At 44.6% G+C, this 22536-nt stretch overlaps 1 long non-coding RNA gene across 1 annotated transcript; it reads right to left on the reverse strand.

Moving 5' to 3' along the window:
* Nucleotides 1-5557: 5557 nt before the first annotated feature.
* On the reverse strand, nucleotides 5558-20560 carry LOC140118670 (uncharacterized). The gene is made up of 3 exons (XR_011853234.1): nucleotides 20476-20560; nucleotides 5787-5854; nucleotides 5558-5691 (listed from the first exon to the last, which is right to left on the reverse strand). It is a non-coding gene; the product is annotated as an uncharacterized lncRNA (long non-coding RNA).
* Between the last annotated feature and the right edge of the window lie 1976 nt (nucleotides 20561-22536).

Consider the following 22536-nt stretch of genomic DNA (forward strand, 5'->3'; position numbering starts at 1 on the left):
CTGAGGAGTGGTTATCCCTGGATAGATTTTTTCACTCCTTGGGATCCATTTATGCTGTACCGAACCATGTTGTGCTTGTGGAATCCCAACTCCTATTCATCCAGCATGGCAGACACTCTGCTGAGGAGTTTTGTATGAAGTTACGTAAGCACTGTGCTACTCTGAATTGGTGTGAATCCTCTTTGAAGGCACTCTTTAAAAGGGGATTTAGTTATGGATGCCTGGGTGGGTCATCCTGATCCCAGTTCTTTAGAATTAACTATGGCTCTAGCAGTCCATATTGACCGCAGACTCAGAGATAGTGTTACCATCTTCTCATTCTAAAAATTCTGTTCCTCATACTGTCCCTGAACCTATGGAACTGAGAAGCAAGGGCGCTAATGCGGAAGAGGAAACATCATTTGTAGAATTCCTTTTGTCTTTACTGCAGAAAGTTTGGTCATTTCCTTCAGCACTGCTCCCCATAACCTAGGAAATCTTCAGAAAATCTACAGTGCCTGGGTGGTACCCAGGTACCCTTTGTGTTTGATCCTAAGAATCAATTGCCAATCACCTTGAACATCAAAAATAAGTTTGTGGCTGTACAGGCCCTCATAGATAATGGGTCTGGCACCAATTTTGTTGATTTTTAATTTGTCTCGGCTTGAGGCCTGAAGTTGGTTAAACTGTATCCTCCTTACCTTGTTACAGGAGCAGATTCTGCCCCTTTAAGGAGGGGTAATGGTTATTTAAAGACTCCTCAAGTTTCCATGGAGGTTGACTGGGTTCACACTCAGCACATTATTCTTTAGTCTGAATAATTTGTCCAAAATTTATGATGTTGGTTCTCCCATGGTTAGAATTGCATAATCCTGTCTTTGATTTGGGTTCTGGGGAGCTAAGTGAATGGGGGCCTAAGTGTTCCACTCATTGCACTTCATTGCTTGTCAAGTAGACTGTCGGGTGGTGTAAAATGAGTTGCCTAAGTATATTTCTGATTGTGCTCATGTTTTTGATGTAAAGTCAGTCTGTAGAGTCATTACCCTCGCATAGGTCTTTAAACTGTGATATTGACATTTCCCCAGGGTCTAAGCGTCCCAAGAAAGAGATTTTTCAGTTTATCTCATCCAGTGTATGAGGCAATGCAAGATAATGCTCAGGACAGTAGCTCTGAGAATTCTACCATTGATGATAACCTTCTAATTTTATTGCTAATTGTCAAGATCTGTGGATAGATTGTTTGTACCCCGTAATCTTCATCGCATGAGTCCTTGAAAGGGGTTCATGATTCTGTGCTAACTAAACACCCAGGTGTTACTGATACTAAGTTTCTCTTGGCAAGGGCTTATTGGTGACCCTCATTTTCACAGCATGTTTGGGATTTTGTAGCTACATGTAAAGTATGTACTTTAAGACACCTCTCCTCAAGATGGACCATCCCCTTCCTTTCAAACTTGGGAGGAATAATGAGGGTCCAGTGGCCACTCATAAAAAGGGGGGGGGGGTGCTGTAACATCCAGGATAAAGTCCTCATCTGTCTGCAGAGTGGGCTTAGGTGGCATTAATTTCCCTTTTTTTTGTGTTTGAACTGTGGCTTAGGTTCCTACTGTGTTATGATTGATTGAGCAACACCCAGCTCTCTGCAGCCCACCCCTGTCCAGCAAGGATTAATAGTGATGGACGGTTGATCCAGTAAGCTGTTGTTTGTCCCTCAGTGTCATGTATCTTCCAGTTTGTCCCCTTCTTCCCTGTCTCCATTGTATCTCATTGCCTTGACACAATACTGTGTCATAGTGTGAATACTGGTCTTTCTATACCTGTCCACTCCACCATCCAACAGCTGTCAGACGAAATAAGTTGTCCCTTTCACCTTGTAGCTTCTCTCAAGGTCAGGTTAGGTTTCTGATAGCAGGTCCACCCTTGTCAGAGCAGCTTATCTGCTTTAGGAAGTTGGTAGTCTTCAGGGTTTGTTTGGAACTGCTTAGCCAGTCTGACAGCTTACGCCAAGTTGTGATTGTATTTACGCTGTTTGCTGAACAGGTATGTCACAGGGACAAGTGTCTGCTTGCAGAAAATATATGGTTTTATGGGGTTTAGTATAATTCTTTATGCTGTAATTTTGATTTGATTTGTACATGTCAAAAATTTGAAAAGAATGCAACAAAATGTCCAGAAAAAAACAGATAGGAAAAGGGTTGATTTTAATGATTCATTATAAGCTGACATTTGGCAAAAAACCTGTAAAACATTGAATTTAAAATTTTTAAAGACATCTACCATCAGCTGATGATACTGATGATACCCTTTAGTTTCTTCTTCTTTCCTAAGTCATTTTGACTATAGATTAGAACGTCTGGGTTGAAGAACAAAGCCTCCAGGTTCTGGAGGCTGATAATTTATTCACACCCCTGTAGCCAGGTCTCGTCTGTGTTACCCTGGCGGTGACATCATAGTGACTTTCCTTGCGAGTCAATGGCAGTATGAGCGTGATCTGGCTACATGGGACATGAAAAAATTATCAGCCCCTAGAGCAAATTTGTATAAGTCTTTTATTCTTCAATGCAGCCATTGTAGACTATAGTAAAAATTATCTATAATCAGTTTAGTGATGTGTCTTAATAAGAAGTTCCTCCTTCTTTTATTATAACTCTATACGCCCTAGTGCTAACACCCCCCCCCCCCCTTCCCGGGGTGTGCATACATTAAAATACAAGGCTCCCTAAGGCACTTGGGTGATGTAGCCTGTGAGCCCCAGGCTGATTTGCATAACTTTTATAACTCCATAATTCTACAACTGTGGCATATGGAGTTATAATAAAAGACACATCTACACATCTACCATCATTATTCTGATTATAGATGTCCTTTAACTAATAATAATCACCATAGCTCTGTTTTATGTTTGTTTATTTTTCTCTGCTTCATTTTAACATCTTTTTTACAGTACTTTATTCATGAATTATATAATTGACAAGCAGACATTGCAGAAATTCTTATGAGTTCATGGTGTGCACAGATTTGTCAGATTAGTACGAAAAACTAAGGTTATGCCATTTTTGACTGGGATTACATTCATGTGAATTCGGGTGAAATTGTACTTCCTTTGGAATGATGTACTTGAATTGCAGCAAATAATGCCCAGTGGGCTACAACAACCTGACAATAGATGAGAGACACATATGCATATTTTACTTGACTATGGCTTTAAAATTGTATGCCTCTCAAAATGTGTTAGCCTTGCATGCAGACGTTGCCATTCATTTAGGAAGGATTTTTAATTCCACAGAGGAACAGGGCAAGAAAGTACTTGACTGTCTTACAAGGAATGGTATGACTAATTCTAAACATTATATTTATATGGAGTTGGAAAATTGAAACTAATCTGACTGCCATATATGTAGTCTAAAGCAACGGTATGTCCAAGGGTGGGGGTTACCTTCCCCTACTTGAGCAGAAACGTTCTAATAAGACGATTATATATTGGGTGGGCCAGTGTGATACAGATTTTATTGTCTCATTAAATACACAACAAGTGGAAGACTTTATTTTCTTTTTTTACTGGATCTTTTCAAAACATACACTATATCCAATGATCATTGTTGATGATTGCAGTGTCCACAACATTGACCCAGCATTTTTCTCACTATGAAGAGGTATGATGCAGAATGTTATCCGCTCAGTTACGGCTGGTTGAAGGGGACCAAATCCTGTGTAGGGTCGATGTGGTTCCTTTTCACCAGCTGCAACCAGGCAAGAGCAGACATTTTTCTTACATACTATCGGTCAATTCTAAATTAAAACTATTATTTCTATACAAACAATTTATTTGAGAACATTTTTATATACAACTCAGGCTGTGTTCACACATGGCGTTTGCATTGCGCTTAGAAACTCAAGGCAAACCCCCTGGGCATTTGTACATTTGTTATTGTGTATCAATGAAGATGTCCTCTGTTTCTGCAAACAATGACACCTTACCCAGCTTCTCAAAGGGGTTTTCCTTTGAAAGAAAGTTCTTAATTTCAATCCCCTAGTGATGTTTGCACAAAAAAATATAATACCCTCATTTAAACCCTAATTTTGCAATTTAGTCAGTTTGATTACTGTTTTTGGTCCTATCACTGTCTAGACAGGTCAGTTTAAGAATTCAGAGTGTGGGCGGGGACTTTTTAAGCAGACACTTCATGATTCCTCTAGTGCAGTCAGATGCTGTGCGCTGACAATGTGCTTATATTTTCATTGTACAGGGTTTATCTACACTTTTATTTACACTACTGCTGTGTGCAGACAAGAGAAGTGATCCATGACAAAAATTCAACCAAAGTCAGAAGATTTACGGTCGTATCTAGGGGCAATCAAAATTGTAAACAACAGGACTGATTTAGACAGGTTGGAATGATCTTAGTGAGTGAAGAAAATACAACCTACTTTTTATTTCTTTAGCTGTAAACATACCAGTGGCAGTCACGCTTTCTATAAATGTGTACACATGCTATAATAACCTTTATTCAGAAACTGGCACAACCGCAGTATCATTTATACAAACCGTTGTACTTGCTACACTCTTTAATCTCCCACAATTGATTAATTCTTTAGTTTTTCCTATGTTGAGTAGTAGTTCATTCTAAGCACACCATTCTGTGTACCAATTCACAGCACTACAACAAATTAAATCATTGTTATTTCTAATGCAGTCCACAACTACAGTATTGTCACAAGCTTGTTACTGTACTAAAGTGAAAGAATTGATTTGTGCCTCCTGCTGAATGTGTAATTTGCATTGGTTGTCTCTAATGGGCCTATTCTGTTTTATGCTTACAAACATTTAAACATCATATTAATTTATTATGATTTAATTTGTATTAAAAAATTCTGTTCTCAGAAAATGAGACCATGATTTCTCCTTGTAGTGTCAGAATGCAAAGGAAACCATCCAATCAAGGTAATGGCTGGAATTACTTGTACTTTGTACTTGATGCAGAGTTGTCAGGTTTCCTGAGCATCTTCATTTCATGTCAAAGAGGTGAGATCAATGATCTTTCATTTTCTGTGAGTATTTACTGGAATGTTGAGTTCTTTGAGACACGCACATTCTATCCCAAGTTTTTCCATAATAATAATTTTCTGTGAGGTGACTGTCATATCAAAACCTTTAGAAATACTACCAGGACATACAGTATATCATACATAGAATTGCGTAGGACCAGCCGCAGATTTTTCTGCCATTGATAATCCGTAGTGAATGCTATGGAAAATCCCTTTAAAGTTTTTTTAAACTTTGGAGCAAGTCAATATGTGAAGTGGATTCTACATCCTCTTGTGGTATGAAGATATGATTTAGCAGTTTCATGTCCAGATGAGAGCTCTCCTTCAGGTTACATACTTCTTAACATTCCATAGCCACGTGATTCAATATGGGCATATAAAGAAGTATGTTTCCTAAAGGTGCAAATGGAAGGGAGTCCACAACAAATTATTCTTCATACTATTCTGTAATGAAAATAGCAAATATTCATAAACAGCGCACATCCAATTTTAAAGTATAAAGGATCAGTCTTGTAGCAGTCTGTTTTGCCCAACCAGCCAAGCTGTCCCTATCCACAAAAAATGTACATTTAAAGAGTACTTGTGCTGCATTTAGTGGTATATTCAAGCCATTGGAGGGCCAGTGTTTCTCTTGTCCTTTTACAGGCTTACAGCAATCGACAGGTACTGTAACAATTTATTGCAGAAGAGGCTGGAGTTAATTGCGTCAATCTTTTAAAGAAAATCTACATTTGTTTTCATTCATTATGAACCAAACATACCTTGAGAATGCTGTAGCTGCGCTGATGCAGAAACATAACTTGTTTAATCACTGTGCTGAGTGGTTTTGCTGAAAAAACAATTATAAAATTATGATGATGAGGCTCTGTCGCTCCTGTGACTTACCCTAATTATATACTGCTTCAGAGAATGATGTAATCACAGTGTTGTGCCTGACAGGCAGAAGTAATCAATCGCTGCACCACCCCCTAAGTTAGTCTGAGAGCAGAGTAAAGCATGCATTAATAAGGTTCTCTGAGCCACTAGTTTCACACCACAGTATCCTGGTCAGTACATCAGGGGGGAAGATGTATCATGCACTAGTGTTTTGTCCGGCAGCATCTTATATTGACCCCACCCCTAGGGAAGTGCCTGATATTTCAAGAGGCTCCGGCCTTGTGCGCCTTACAAAAAATTTTGGACATCTGAATTGACACTCATCTCAAACAAAAAGTGACTGCTGTGGCAAAAATCTGCTGATTTGCATATAACTTTGGAGCCAATATTTTATAGTTAAACAGATAAAATTTAACATATCCTACTTGCTATGGGTAGAGCCCTCTACTGGGTGTTTGCTGCATAATTTAGCAAACACCCACCACTAACATGCTGGAAGTAACAGACAGCGGTGCATGATCGTCACTCCCTATGACATCATCAGGGAGTGACGATCAGTTGCCATGACAGCCTGGCGTCTTTGCAACACCCTAGGACTTGTAATTTCTGAAGATTTGTTACAATGTGGCACATTGTAACAGATCATGTGCAAATTCCGTATATGCTACTGCACTGCAGTATATGGTAGGATCGATTAGATAACCTTGGATGAAAGTACCCAAGGGGGTCTTAAAAAGTATTAAAAAAAAAAAGGTATAAAACTAAAAGTTCAAATCAACGCCCTTTCCTTAGAACTAATAAACTAATATAAAAATAAATATACAATAAAAATCATAAACATGTTAGGTATCATTGCGTCTCAAACTTTAAAAAATTATTATTTGCACCTGTGAACCCTGTAACGGAAAACCCTGTAACGGACTCACCAACATAAATGTGGGGCATGGTGTGAAAATGTGCAGAATTGTGCAATACATATGCAGGCAGTTTGTACATGTGTTTATGTGCAAAGTCTGCCTGAAAGCAGGCGCAAATTCAATAATAAACATGTGCTATTTCCATAAATCTACTGCATTAGGCAGCAAAGTTGTCATGGTAACATTTTTGGTAATTATTCAAATTTAAGTGTTAGATGCACAGGTTTAAAAGAGCTCAGCTTTCATTTTGCTGCAGCAGTTTATAAAATTAAAGCTCTGATTGGTTGCTGTGAGCAACTAGAACAGTTTTGATAAATCTCATCAGGTGGAGTTAGTTAATGTAGGTTTTGGGGCATATTTATCAGGGCCTCTGCGCCACGCCTGCGCCCTGACATAATTGCAAATGCTAGCCTATTGCTAGCACTTGCAATTAGCATTGCTAGCACTGCGGGGCGTAGCCATCTGAGAGTGGGCCAAGTGGTCCCTGTTCCGGCGCACTTGCCGCCCTGCATTGTTTACATGTGGTGCTTTTTGCTAATCACAAGCGTTTCGGTGGAAAGCGCATATGCGATCAGGCCAAGCCTCGCCCTCTCCTTTGAATTGCGTTTCATAATGCAATTCATATGCTGATTGTGATTGTGGCTTCAGGACAAAAGGGGTATACGTCTGGCAGGAGTATAGATGATGTGTTTTCCTTTTAGATCTAAAATTAAACATCATGTCAATCATTGCTGTAGGTTTAGTTCTAGCTTTCAAACATAGCGGTAATACAAAGGTTGTTTTTGTTTTGCTCACTTTCACAATAATTACATTTTTTACCTCTAAGTGCACATCTACAAGATGATTTAACATTAACATTAAACATTAACATAGTAGTAAAATGTTTACAGGACACCCATTACATGGAATAACAGCCCACAACAAAGCAGCATTACTAATTTATCCTTAGCCCCTTTCTAAGCATACAGTATGTATATAGTTTTTGTATGTTTTTTTGTAACTTTTATAACTTTATCTCCAACTTGTCACCCTATGCAGATTAGCTACTATGGATCCGATCAGCGGATCTCTCACTGCAGTGGTCCAGAGAAGTCATCAGGAGGCGCTCCGGGTACCTCCCTCTCCTCCACTGTCACTCCTCACCTTCACTCCTTTCTGATTCCAGTTCACATGCAGCATCCAACTTGCTTCTCTCTCTATTTCTGTGAATGCACCGCCTGCCGTGGTTTCATTACAGAAAGGCCCCTGTGACGTGAACTCACAGACGTAGAAAGAGGAGCAAGCTGGCTGATATCCAATGCGCAGGTATGAGAACCGGAATCTAAGGGTAGGAGAGACCATGGACTGCTGCAGGGACAGTTCTGTCAATCAGACCCATAGCAGTTAATTAGAATACTATGGTTCCCAGTTGGAGATAAAGTTGTAGAAAACATACAGAAACAAAATTTATATGCTTAGAAAGGGGCTGAGGATATGATAATAATTAATAATAATTCTTTATTTATATAGCGCACGCAGACTACGCAGCGCTGCACAGAGCTTGCCAAATCGGTCCCTGTCTCCAATGGGGCTCACAATCTAATGAACCTACCAGTATGTTTTTTGGAGTGTGGGAGGAAACCGGAGGACCCTGAGGAAACCCACGCAAACACATAGAGAATGGGGCATATTTATCATACGCTGGCGCTTGTGATAGCCCCGCCGCTGCATGTACACAGCAGCATACATCAAGAGGCTTCCGCATATGAGAAGTCGCCAGCAGCCATGCCCCTCCCCCCCATGGCGTGGGGCAGAGGTCCTGTTAAATATGCCCCAATATGTAGTTATGCTGCTTTGTTGTGTTATTTCATGTGACAGGTGTCCTTTACGATTTAAAAAAATGTAATCTACACTCTTCACAAATCTCAAATCTGCAGCAAATAATTAAAAATTGAATTAAAGTGGTTGGGCACTTTACCTCGTGATTTTGTAATGTAATGTAATTTACCAATAGAATAGAATAGAACTTTATTGATCCCAGAGGGGGGGAAATTATTTTGTACAAAGTGTCCAGCATTTGTTACAGTTACGCAGACATAGGGGGACATTATATACATATATTAAAGGTTGTTCACGACTTTCTTGATATGTTTTACCTCATCAACCAGAGACTCCTGTAGACGGAGGATCATGTGATCCTAAGGGTGCAGTCACACATGCCGTTATCACTACATTTACAAATACTCTAGCGCACAGGGACAGACCTTGGCATATGCTTTCCAGTGAAATGCATGTGCAACACCCCTACCAATGTGCAGGCAAATAAGCCCACCAGTCTGTATCTCTCCCAGCAGGTGAGCCTGCACAACTCACCCTAGTCCTATAGAGCAGTGTTCCCCAACCACCGGTCCATGGCCCAAGACCGGGCCATGGAACACCTCTGTAAAAACAAACAAAAGAAAATATACTCACCTTCCCCGTTCCCCTGCAGCAGTCTTCTCTCCCATTACTTAATTTCCATGTAAATGCACTGTTCTATTGACGGTGAGCGAAGAGAAGAGTTCTGCAGGGGAACAGGGAAGGTGAGTATTTTTTTTGTTTTTAGTTCAGCTGGGATAGTAGAAGGTGGGGGGGGGGGCTTCTTCAGGAAATTGGACAATATAAGCTAGGCACACAGGGAGTTATGTGGGGCATGCAAACTTACATTTTTGGCTATGAAACAGAAACCAGACTGTATCCCCCCACCTACTGGTCCCTGGAGAAAATATATGTTTACAGCCGGTCCCTGGGCAAAAAAAGGTTGGGGACCATTGCTATAGAGGTAATTAGCAGTGGAAGACGCTGCCTGTACAGCAAGGGTTAACAGGGTATGTGTATAGGAATTGTTAGCCAATTATGTTCCTCTATGTAACTGGAGTGTGATTGGAGAGTGAGCCACCACCTGACCAGGGTTTAACAAAACCCCTGGACAGGGAGGAGCTAGGTCTCTTATGCTCAAGGTCCTTGTACCAGAGAGCTCTCTGAGCACATGCCCTTACACCAAGCTCTCAAAGCTTCTTGGAACCCAGCTCTCATAGAGAGCAGATCTTCCAGAACATACACTGAACTGAACATGCACCTCTAGCACAGACACACAGCAAAACCCAGGACAAGAGCTGCAGCATTCTGGACACAGCCTCCATCCCAGCCTGTATCTACTACCAGGCTGTTGAATCTACTCCTGGGGATCACTCTCCACGACCACTCCAGTAATCTGTAATCTCCAACAATCCGGCATCTGTTCTGAGATCGTTTTGGTCCGTTGCCTGCAGTTGTTACAATAAAGAACCGTGAGTTATTTGCACAATGTTGTCTCCGTCTGATCCCTGGATCACCATCCATTACCCAGGGACATACATTACAGACATTAAGCGGTTGCCCCAGGGAGATGCAGTACAACAGCCTCTCCCTCCATATTCCTTGCTTACACCACCTGCAGGAGACCTGCCAGGCTGTAGGACAGCCCTCCGATCCCCATATCAAGCATCGTGACATCAGCGTGTTCAGGCCACAACCGCCAGCCACTCCGGTATTCTGGTTCCCGGCTGCCTCCAGGCCCCAAGAAAAGGCTTGGCCCTGATGGGGGGATGTTGCACATGCGATCAATAACCAGCACCCAGTGTGTTATATTGTTTGAATGTAAAACAGCGGCTGCTGGTTACATGTGTTTTCATGGATCATTTCAAAGCTCACCCACGTGCGTTGTGTTGCATTTGAAAACGCAGGGCTATCAGCACGTGTGACTGCACCCTAACTGTATATGAACCATCGCCATTCCAGTACCTTATGCTAGTGCATTCACACGTAGCAATAATAATAATCCATGTTCAGTTTTCCAGATGCAATATTTGACGTCAAAACCATGGGTGAAGTGAAAACAGTGAAAAGAGGAGAAACAGCTTCTCTCAACAATATGTTCTCACCCATTATGATCTAAACCTGCTTTTGGCTTTGAAAACAGCTTCTGAAAACCTAACGTGTGAACGTACCCGCATGCGCATCCGTTTTTTTATAATTTTTCATGGGTTTGGCTGCTTCAGGGGCGTTGCTAGGGTGGTAAAAGATCCGGGGCACGGGCCCCAATGCATGTGTACTGCACTTTCAGTAATGCCCCCTCCTGTACATAACCCCCTCACATGTGGTTGTGCCAATAACAAGGTTACTTCTGGTATATACAGCTACAGAGAACAAAGGAGAAATCCCCATCACCACATCTTATGTTCCTCATTGTCCCTACACCTTGGTTCCCTGGCAGTGTTATCCTGGTGCCGCCCCTAACAATCTCCCCAAATACTGTAAGGCAGCGCTCACACCTTTGTCTTGCATTTAAACAACACCAGGTGCGTGTTACCCATCACATGTGTATTACTGGAAAATATATGTGATCAAACCAAGGCCTGTCCTAGTGCCATGTGTGAACACGCCCCAAGAAATGTCCCCCACACAGCCCCCCCATAAGTAATGTGCCTCACACAGCCCCCCAGTAAGTAATGTGCCTCACACAGCCCCCCAGTAAGTAATGTGCCTCACACAGCCCCCCAGTAAGTAATGTGCCTCAAACAGCCCCCCAGTAAGTAATGTCCTCACACAGCCCCCCAGTAAGTAATGTGCCTCACACAGCCCCCCCAGTAAGTAATGTGCCTCACACAGCCCCCCACTAAGTAATGTCCTCACACAGCCCCCCAGTAAGTAATGTGCCTCAAACAGCCCCCCAGTAAGTAATGTGCCTCACACAGCCCCCCAGTAAGTAATGTGCCTCATACAGTCCCCCCAGTAAGTAATGTGCCTCACACACAGCCCCCCCAGTAAGTAATGTGCCTCACACACAGCCCCCCCAGTAAGTAATGTGCCTCACACACAGCCCCCCCAGTAAGTAATGTGCCTCACACAGCCCCCCAGGAAATAATGTGCCTCACACAGCCCCCCAGGAAATAATGTGCCTCACACAGCCCCCCAGGAAATAATGTGCCTCACACAGCCCCCCAGGAAATAATGTGCCCCACACAGCCCCCCAGTAAGTAATGTGCCTCACACAGCCCCCCAGTAAGTAATGTGCCTCACACAGCCCCCCAGTAATGTCCTCACACAGCCCCCCAGTAAGTAATGTGCCTCACACAGCCCCCCAGTAAGTAATGTGCCTCACACAGCCCCCCAGTAAGTAATGTGCCTCACACATTCCCCCAGTAAGTAATGTGCCTCACACAGCCCCCCAGTAAATAATGTGCCTCACACAGCCCCCAGTAAGTAATGTGCCTCACACAGCCCCCCCAGCAAGTAATGTGCCACACACAGCCCCCCAGTAAATAATGTGCCACACACAGCCCCCCAGTAAATAATGTGCCTCACACAGCCCCCCAGTAAATAATGTGCCACACACAGCCCCCCAGTAAATAATGTGCCTCACACAGCCCCCCAGTAAATAATGTGCCTCACACAGCCCCCCAGTAAATAATGTGCCTCACACAGTCCCCCCAGTAAATAATGTGCCTCACACAGCCCCCCAGGAAATAATGTGCCTCACACAGCCCCCCAGTAAGTAATGTACCCACACAGCCCCCCAGTAAGTAATGTGCCTCACACAGTCCCCCGAGTAAATAATGTGCCTCACACAGCCCCCCAGGAAATAATGTGCCCCACACAGCCCCCCAGGAAATAATGTGCCTCACACAGTCCCCCCAGTAAATAATGTGCCTCACACAGTCCCCCCAGTAAATAATGTGCCTCACACAGTCCCCCCAGTAAATAATGTGCCTCACACAGTCCCCCCAGGAAATAATGTGCCTCACACAGCCCCCCAGTAAATAATGTGCCTCACACAGCCCCCCAGTAAATAATGTGCCTCACACAGCCCCCCAGTAAATAATGTGCCTCACACAGCCCCCCAGTAAATAATGTGCCTCACACAGCCCCCCAGGAAATAATGTGCCCCACACAGCCCCCCAGTAAATAATGTGCCTCACACAGCCCCCCAGGAAATAATGTGCCCCACACAGCCCCCCAGTAAATAATGTGCCCACAATGTTCTCCCCCTTCCCTAGTCCCTATCATGTTTCTCACCTCACTGATGCAGCTCTCTCTCTCTTTCTGTGCGCTGCTTTCCCCTGCAGGTCATGTGATCATGACATCATCACAGGTCTTTCAGCCTCTGGAACTCCCGGAGGCTAGGTCCTTGCAGGGGAAAGCAGCGCCTGCACTCGTTCTCATCACGATCTGAGGACACAGATCGTGATGAGAACGAGAGGGAAGGAATCTCCCGGGCAGCGGGGCAGATGATCTGCTGACCCGAGGAGATTCGGGGCACTGGCCAAAAGATTCGGGGCACGAGCCCCGGATCTTTTAACCTAGCGACGCCCCTGGGCTGCTTTGAACCTATTTATCTTAATAGACGAACAGGTTAAAAGCAGCCAAACGCATGAAAAACTGTAAAAACAGATTTGTTTTTAAAACGCATGCGTTTTTAATCGGACTGAAAACGGCTATGTGTGGCATCACCCTAAGATCAAGGTCTAGGCAGGGCGATGATCATGAACAGATAGAGATCATATGACCCTCCATCTATGGCCTTATTATGGACAGAAATGTCTGGCTGATGAGGTAAAAGAAACAGGACATCCCACTTTAAATATCAATGAAGAGGTGCACAACTTTTATTAGATGTATATTGGTAAAATACCTGATATATTGCCTCTCCCACTTACACACATTACAAAAAAACATGAGGTAAAGTGGCTAACCCCTTTAACCCCTTAATGACTTGACCTTTTTTAGTTTTTTCACTTCCATTTTTCACTCACCAACTTCAAAAATCTATAACTTTTTTTATTTTTCCATATAAAGAGCTGTGTTATGGCTTATTTTCTGCATAACAAGCTGCACTTCATAGTGACGGTATTTAATATTCCATGGCGTGTACTGGGAAGCGGGAAAAAATTCCAAATGGTGAAAATGAAAATGGTGAAAAACCACATTTGCGATGTTTTCTTGTGGGCTTGGATTTTACAGCTTTCACTCTGCGTCCCAAATGACATGTCTACTTTATTCTTCTTTATTCTTTGGGTCGGTAAGATCACGTGGATACCAAATAGGTATACCATATAGGTTTTATAATGTTTTCATACATTTAAAAAAATTAAAACCTCCTGTACAAAATATATTTTTTTAATTTTGCCATCTTCTGGCGCCAATAACTTTTTCATACTTTGGTATGGCAGTATATGTGGATTTTGTAATGCATGGGTTAAAACGAAGTAGCCTCGGGTATTTGGAACACCCAAGGCTACCATGGCGACGGATCGTCGGTCCCCGTAACGTCATTGGGGAGCGACGATCCGCGACAAGATGGCGGCGCCCATGCGGTGCCATCTTTTTGAAGCTGCCGGCAGCATTGCAATATGCAGCAAAGACTTACCGGCTATGGAGAGGGGCTCGGCCCACGAGCCCTCTCCATGCACCGGGACCCGGCGCGCGCCGTCGGGAAGGGGTTAAACCATGGGCTGTTTTTTTCCCCTATGGATTTCTGCTGCAGGTTTTCTATATGGCTTTATACACCCCATTCATTATACTGTAAATTGTTACAGAGTTTCACCTAAGGCGATACCGGGCCGCACACGCAAAAAGATAGAGCATGCGCTGCTGTTTTCTATGGAGGGAGGAGGGGTCACCTCCTCCTCCTCTCCAGCACACGGTGGATGCACAAGGTCAGGATATGCTACAAGCTTTCTGCAATATGGTACTGCTACTGATAATATGTTACTGCAATATGTTATCTGCTACTTTGTAATGCATAATAACCAAAATAATCTACAGATTTTACAACCCACAGCATGTAGTTTTTCTGCAGTGGCTCTCGTCTCTTTCTTTGGGAAATGAGAAATCTTTTGCGAAATCCACAGAAGAATCAGGCCAAAAAATCTCTGTAAGCCACTTATACAAACAAAAACAGATTTAAAGAAAGTAATTAGACTAAGTTCACACAACCGTTCAAACTTCCATTTCTTACCACCGCTTAAAAAAAGTAAAGAAAGTGTTAAGGAGGTCGCACTGGTTTCGGACGCCATCTTGACTACTGTCCGCCATCTTAGATACAGCGGCCACCTTGGGGGGGGGGGGGGGGTATGCTTCCCTTTTAGAACCTATAGAGTTAAATGTTTTAATTCAGCTATTTTTCTCATTTAAACTGTTGTTTGCCTTTTCACAATATCCTTGGCATTTCTTACTGTCCTTCGGGCCTCTGTATTCTTGTTATTTATTTTGGTTATGAAGAAGCTTCTAGGAGCCATTGTGTAGATAAGCATGGCTGTAAACAAGGCCTAGTCATTTTTCCCAGAATGTGCTGGTACAAAAGCATAATGGCCAATAGGATCTAAGTCCTTATCTCCATTCATACAACACCCCTTTGATGACTCTTCTGTCTGATATATATTATGCATTTTGATTATTAAAGAGGAGAAGATCTTGACTAAGAGATTGACATGTCTTGGTCTCTATGTTCAATCATACCTCCCAACCGTCCCGTTTTTGACGTGACAGTCCCGTTTTTTGGGCTCTGTACACGCGTCACGGGCGGTTGGGAGAATGTCACGGATCCCCCCCCCTCTCCCCCGCTTTGTCCCGCCTCCTCCTCGCCCCGTAGATAAGAGCTGCAGAGCAGCGGAAGCATCGGAGCCAGGAGAAGGCGGGACCAGCCCCTGCTACCTCCTCACATGATGAAGTCATGTGAGACGGTAGCTCCGCCCCCGGCTGGCCCCGCCCCCTCCGCGAGTCAAGTCGGAGCCCGGGAGAAGGAGGTAAGAACCTGAGAGGACCTGAGAGGACAGGGGGCTACAGGAAGAGGCACTGCAGGGCACTGTTGAAGGCTGCTGGGGGACAGGAGGAGGCTACTGGGGGGCAGTGAAGGCTGCTGGGGGACAGGAGGAGGCTACTGGGGGACAGGAAGAGGCTGCTGGGGGACAGGAGGAGGCTTCTGGGGGACAGTGAAGGCTGCTGGGGGACAGGAGGAGGCTGCTGGGGGACAGGAGGAGGCTGCTGGGGGACAGGAGGAGTCTACTGGGGGACAGTGAAGGCTACTGGGGGACAGGAGGAGGCTGCTGGGGGACAGGAGGAGGCTACTGGGGGACAGGAGGAGGCTACTGGTGGACAGTGAAGGCTTCTGGGGGTCAGTGAAGGCTGCTGGGGGACAGGAGGAGGCTACTAGGGGACAGTGGAGGCTACTGGGGGGCAGTGAAGGCTACTGGGGGACAGTGAAGGCTACTGGGGGACAGGAGGAGGCTACTGGGGGACAGGAGGAGGCTGCTGGGGGACAGGAGGAGGCTGCTGGGGGACAGGAGGAGGCTGCTGGGGGACAGGAGGAGGCTAATGGGGGGGACAGGTGAAGGCTGCTGGGGGACACCGGAGGAGGTTGCTGGAGGACACCGAAAGAGGCTGGAGGACAGGAGCTGCAGGAGGAGGATGGAGGCCACAGGAGGAGGATGGAGGCCACAGGAGGAGGATGGAGGCCACAGGAGGAGGATGGAGGTCACAGGAGGAGGATGGAGGTCACAGGAGGAGGATGGTGGACATGAGCTACAGAAGGAGGATGGTGGACATGAGCTACAGAAGGAGGATGGAGAACAGGGAGATACAGGAGGTGCAGGAGCTACAAGAGGAAGCTGGAGGCCACAGGAGGAGGATGGAGGACAGGAGCTACAGAAGGAGGAAGGAGGACAGATGGAGGATGGAGGACAGGGGGGCACAGGAGGAGGATGGAGGACAGTAGGCTACAGGAGGAGGCTACAGGAGGAGGGAGGAAAGGACACTACAGGAGGAGGATGGAGGGCAGGAGGAGGATGGAGGACAGGAGGATACAGGAGGAGGATAGAGGACAGGAGGAGGATACAGGAGGAGGATGGAGGATACTGGAGAAGGATGGAGGACAGGAGGATACGGGAGGAGGATGTAGGATACTGTAGAAGGATGGAGGACAGGAGGAGGATGGAGGATACTGGAGGAGGATGGAGGACAGGAGGAGGATGGAGGATACTGGAGAAGGATGGAGGACAGGAGGATACAGGAGGAGGATGGAGGATACTGGAGAAGGATGGAGGACAGGAGGATACAGGAGGAGGATGGAGGATACTGGAGAAGGATGGAGGACAGGAGGATACAGGAGGAGGATGGAGGATACTGGAGAAGGATGGAGGACAGGAGGATACAGGAGGAGGATGGAGGATACTGGAGAAGGATGGAGAACAGGAGGATACAGGAGGAGGATGGAGGATACTGGAGAAGGATGGAGGACAGGAGGATACTGGAGAAGAATGGAGGACAGGAGGAGATGGAGGGCAGGAGGAGGATAGAGGACAGGAGGAGGGTGGAGGATACTGGAGAAGGATGGAGGACAGGAGGATGATGGAGGATACTGGAGAAGGATGGAGGACAGGAGGATACAGGAGGAGGATGGAGGATACTGGAGAAGGATGGAGGACAGGAGGAGGATGGAGGATACTGGAGAAGAATGGAGGACAGGAGGATACAGGAGGAGGATGGAGGATACTGGAGAAGAATGGAGGACAGGAGGATACAGGAGGAGGATGGAGGATACTGGAGAAGGATGGAGGACAGGAGGAGGATGGAGGATACTGGAGAAGGATGGAGGGCAGGAGGAGGATGGAGGATACTGGAGAAGGATGGAGGACAGGAGGATACAGGAGGAGGATGGAGGATACTGGAGAAGGATGGAGGACAGGAGGAGGATGGAGGATACTGGAGAAGGATGGAGGGCAGGAGGAGGATGGAGGATACTGGAGAAGGATGGAGGACAGGAGGATACAGGAGGAGGATGGAGGATACTGGAGAAGGATGGAGGACAGGAGGATACTGGAGAAGGATGGAGGATACAGGAGGAGGATGGAGGACAGGAGGAGGATGGAGGATACTGGAGAAGGATGGAGGACAGGAGGCCACAGGAGGAGGATACTGGAGAAGGATGGAGGACAGAAGGAGGATGGAGGACAGGAGGAGGATGGAGGATACAGGAGGAGGATGGAGGATACAGGAGGAGGATGGAGGATACAGGAGGAGGATGGAGGATACAGGAGGAGGATGGAGGATACAGGAGGAGGATGGAGGATACAGGAGGAGGATGGAGGACAGGAGGAGGATGGAGGACAGGAGGAGGATGGAGGACAGGAGGATACAGGAGGAGGATGGAGGATACAGGAGGAGGATGGAGGATACTGGAGGAGGATGTAGGATACTGGAGGAGGATGGAGGATACTGGAGGAGGATGGAGGATACTGGAGAAGGATGGAGGACAGGAGGAGGATGGAGGATACTGGAGAAGGATGGAGGACAGGAGGATACAGGAGGAGGATGGAGGATACTGGAGAAGGATGGAGGACAGGAGGAGGATGGAGGACAGGAGGAGGATGGAGGATACTGGAGAAGGATGGAGGACAGGAGGATACTGGAGAAGGATGGAGGATACAGGAGGAGGATGGAGGATACAGGAGGAGGATGGAGGATACAGGAGGAGGATGGAGGACAGATGGAGGATACTGGAGAAGGATGGAGGACAGGAGGCCACAGGAGGAGGATACTGGAGAAGGATGGAGGACAGGAGGAGGATGGAGGATACTGGAGAAGGATGGAGGACAGGAGGATACAGGAGGAGGATGGAGGATACTGGAGAAGGATGGAGGATAGGAGGAGGATGGAGGATACTGGAGAAGGATGGAGGACAGGAGGATACAGGAGGAGGATGGAGGATACTGGAGAAGGATGGAGGATAGGAGGAGGATGGAGGATACTGGAGAAGGATGGAGGACAGGAGGAGGATGGAGGAGGATGGATAACGCCATGTGAGGAGGGGTGGGGGTAGGGGTACAGATAGGATTATGTATAAATTTGGGAGATTAAATAAAAGTGGAAAACCAAATATAAAGGGAGGATAAAATTAAAGAGGTGTTTTATATGTTGCAGAGTTGCATTAAGTGTAATTATAGGGGTCCACGGGGGGTTGAAGGAAAAGTAAGGGGCATTGTTCTATGTGGGGACCATCAAGGTCAATATTATATTATGCTTGTGGGTGTGGCAATGGGCGTGGTTTAGAAAAAGGGGAGGGGCTTTTTGTCCCTCTTTCTCTCGCCCAAAAGTTGGGAGGTATGGTTCAATCAAGGGTTAATTAGGACTCACCTTACAAAAGTCAAGAGGGCTGTTGGGGCCCTGCATAAAAATCCCTAACAAAAGGAAGTTTAACATATGAATTAATGACTGAACATAACGGATAACATTAATGTCAATGAGATTTTTAATTGGTACTTTAAACCTCCTTTCTTTAATTTTTTTTAGCCCAGGTAAGGAACAGAGGTTTGAAAGGTAGTGTGAACTGAAGCCTTACACTACTCAGGTCTGTGCTCTGCTGACCCAGCCTGTGCTCTTCATAGTGTGTGGAAATTGAAAGAGCAGCTTGCAATGCAATTTATGCTGAACTAATGCTCCCTTAAAAGGCCAGGCACTGGGGAATGATAGGGGAAAGCACTTGTAACACTGGGCCTAGTTCAGCTCCTCCTACACATCGCACTTGTACTGCTTTCCTATGATACAGCTGTCAGGGTGACTTTATCACACATGCCATACAAATGCCAGACATAGCTGCAGATAACACCCTATTTACACTGTTTATGCCTATTTGTGCCTATACATAACGGACTCTAGTCCATTTTTCCTTATTCCAGCTGGTTGTTTCTTATATTCACATAGCATTATATAGATCTGTATACAGGCGGTCCCCTACTTAAGGACACCCGACTTACAGACAACCCATAGTTACAGACGGATCCCTCTGCCCACTGTGACCTCTGGTGAAGCTCTCTGGATGCTTTACTATAGTCCCAGACTGCACTGATCAGCTGTAAGATGTCTGTAATGAAGTTTTATTGATAATTCTTGGTCCAATTACACCAAAAATTTTGAAACTCCAATTGTCACTGGGGCAAAAGAAAAAAAATTGTCTAGAACTTCCATTATAAAATATACAGTTTCGACTTACATACAAATTCAACTTAAGAACAAACCTTCAGACCCTATCTTGTATGTAACCCGGGGACTGCCTGTATAAAGCTTGCACAGAACTTTGTGTAATATGGGTTACACAATTGAAGACCCCCTTATCAATGCATGGTGTTTTTGGTGTAGTAGAGTCTATATGATTAATTCTCACACAACTATTTAAGAGTTAGTACAAGTGACATAAAATGATTAATTCTCACACAACTATTTAAGAGTTAGTACAAGTGATATAAAACAAGTATTCTTGTGTTTTCCTGTTGTCTGCGGAAGGAGCAATAGTTAATAAATGTAATGTAAATTCTGCTCTATCATTTTTTTTCTCAACTTACACCTGCAGGTGGTAGCGTCTAAGTTTAACTCTCAAATAGATGCAAAGATTTTCCGGATCAGGATTTGGTTTTTGTTTTGTGATCAATAGGATTACCATACAATTCTAGAATAGCCTGCTGTACACTAGAAATATGTGTATTCCCATGATGAGGGCAGTGTAGAATAATGAGTGGAATAATAAGTTAAAATGTTGAACTTCAGAAACACCTGCACTCAGAAGTGAGTTCTAGTTAGTAGCCTCATGTAACATTCAGGCACTTACCGCATGCTGCTCGAGATGTCTTACTGCAGTTTCCAAAAGGCAAAGTCACAAGTGTCCTCTCTTGTACCCAGAGTATCTGCTGGTGTCTCTCTCACCCATTCAACCCCAACCCCCCCCCCCCCCCCCCCCTTCCATCCTATCTCCTCCTCAGCCCTCCTCTGTCTCTCTCCTCCCTGCTATTTTTGGCAGCTCCCCTGAGCTCCTCCTGGCTATTAATATTTGAAGTGAGAAATTCATCTGCACCCTGCTATATAAGGTAAAGGCAGATGCTATAGAGAGATCTGTGTATACAGGATGCCAGTAGCCACAAAGCTGGCACCACAAGTGGAAAGAGGAGATTTGTTTTAACAAAGAAAATAGTAGCAGTATAGTAGGTATAGTGGCCAGTGTGTGCACCCACAGAACCTGAAACTGGATACTGCCCCCTGTGAACACATTACACAATTCATGCCTTGATATGACTTGTGCAGAATATTATTAATGCAATGTATTCTACTATACTATTACTACCAACAATTTTCCTTCAGCACCACATTTTTGATGTGTGTACTAGCAAAATTAATATAGTGGTGTATGTATATACGGTAGGTAGTATGTAGACTGCTTGTCAAAATTAGAATATCATATTGTTTTGCTTTTCATTTATTATTATGAATGAATTATGTTTTGATAAGTAAAGATGTAACACAGAAGAAAAAAGATAACTTTAATTGATGTACACCTAAAGCATCTTTTATTTACATCCGCTTTAAATGATTTCAAGAAATAGGTGTCCAAATAATGAGTTAATATTTTAGTTGTTTCTTTGTTTCTGTAGGAATGCTGTAAGTGCCTCTCCCTGTATGGGAATCTGAAGCAGGGTCTGAAAAGGCCCTCCCATGGATGGAATCCTTGCTGGATCTAATCTATGAGTATATGTAATTATTTAGAAAATATTAGTGAAGAGCTGATATCTTGAATCAGTATTGTTTATTATTGATTTTCTAATAATTTCTCTCCATAACATTGGTCACTCCACATTTGACATTTAAATGTAAGTGACTAAAAAAAATATAAAAAAAATATTACAGACTTATTTAAAGGAAACCTACCACTTAAAAATGGTAGGTTTATACACATATACATGGCACCAGCTCAGGGTGAGCTGGTGCCAGAGCATATTTTTGTTAAGGGAACAAAGCCCCTATCTTAGAATTATAAGTTATATTGACTTATAACTCACAGGCCGTGCTAAGTTGGGCAGGCGCGCGTGTGCCGGAGAGCTCGGTGACGTCACCACCTCTCCTGCACTTCAGAATCCGGCGTGCGCATGGTGCGCCGAGCCCAAGTGCGGTGCGCCGAGTTATAAGTTAATATAACTTATAATTCTAAGATAGGGGCTTTGTTCCCTTAACAAAAATATGCTCTGGCACCAGCTCACCCTGAGCTGGTGCCATGTATATGTGTATAAACCTATCACTTTTAAGTGGTAGGTTTCCTTTAATGCCTCTACTCTACTAGATGTTCCTGTGACAACACTGCCTGTCCTGTGTTCATAAACTGCCACCTACATCTGCTCAAATTAGCTGGTATGTTGGCATGAAGTGCTGTCATGTTACAGTAGTGTAGCTGCAAGGTTCAGGTTCTCTTTTAAGCATAATTTCTAGCCAGCAGACAGGTATTTATTGCCCCTTGAACTTTTCCTCATTTTTAAATATTAGAGCCATAAATTTAGAGGAAATCTTCAATTAATTTTTAACTTATGATTAGCCCATGCGCACTTATTCATAGATCCAGGCACTGTGACTGTGGTAATTTTTCTTCTATTTGTTACCCATGGCCTCCTTCCTTCTAAGAATCGCCTTTCAAAATTATGCTGATGATCCAGAAGGGCTTTGGGGGTGTTACCAGAGCCCCTCCATGCTGCAGTTTAACAGTCTGTTACAATGTCTCCCTACCTCTGATTCCCTCAGCACTTCACCCTCCCACTGCCTGCTGTAATCACACACAGTGGGAGGGAGAAATGCTTCTGCACAGTGTAAGGGCTCAATCAGACAGGTGTTTTTTTTTTTACATCAGTAT

This window comes from Engystomops pustulosus, chromosome 2, assembly GCF_040894005.1.
Source record: "Engystomops pustulosus chromosome 2, aEngPut4.maternal, whole genome shotgun sequence".
Lineage (NCBI taxonomy): Eukaryota > Metazoa > Chordata > Amphibia > Anura > Leptodactylidae > Engystomops > Engystomops pustulosus.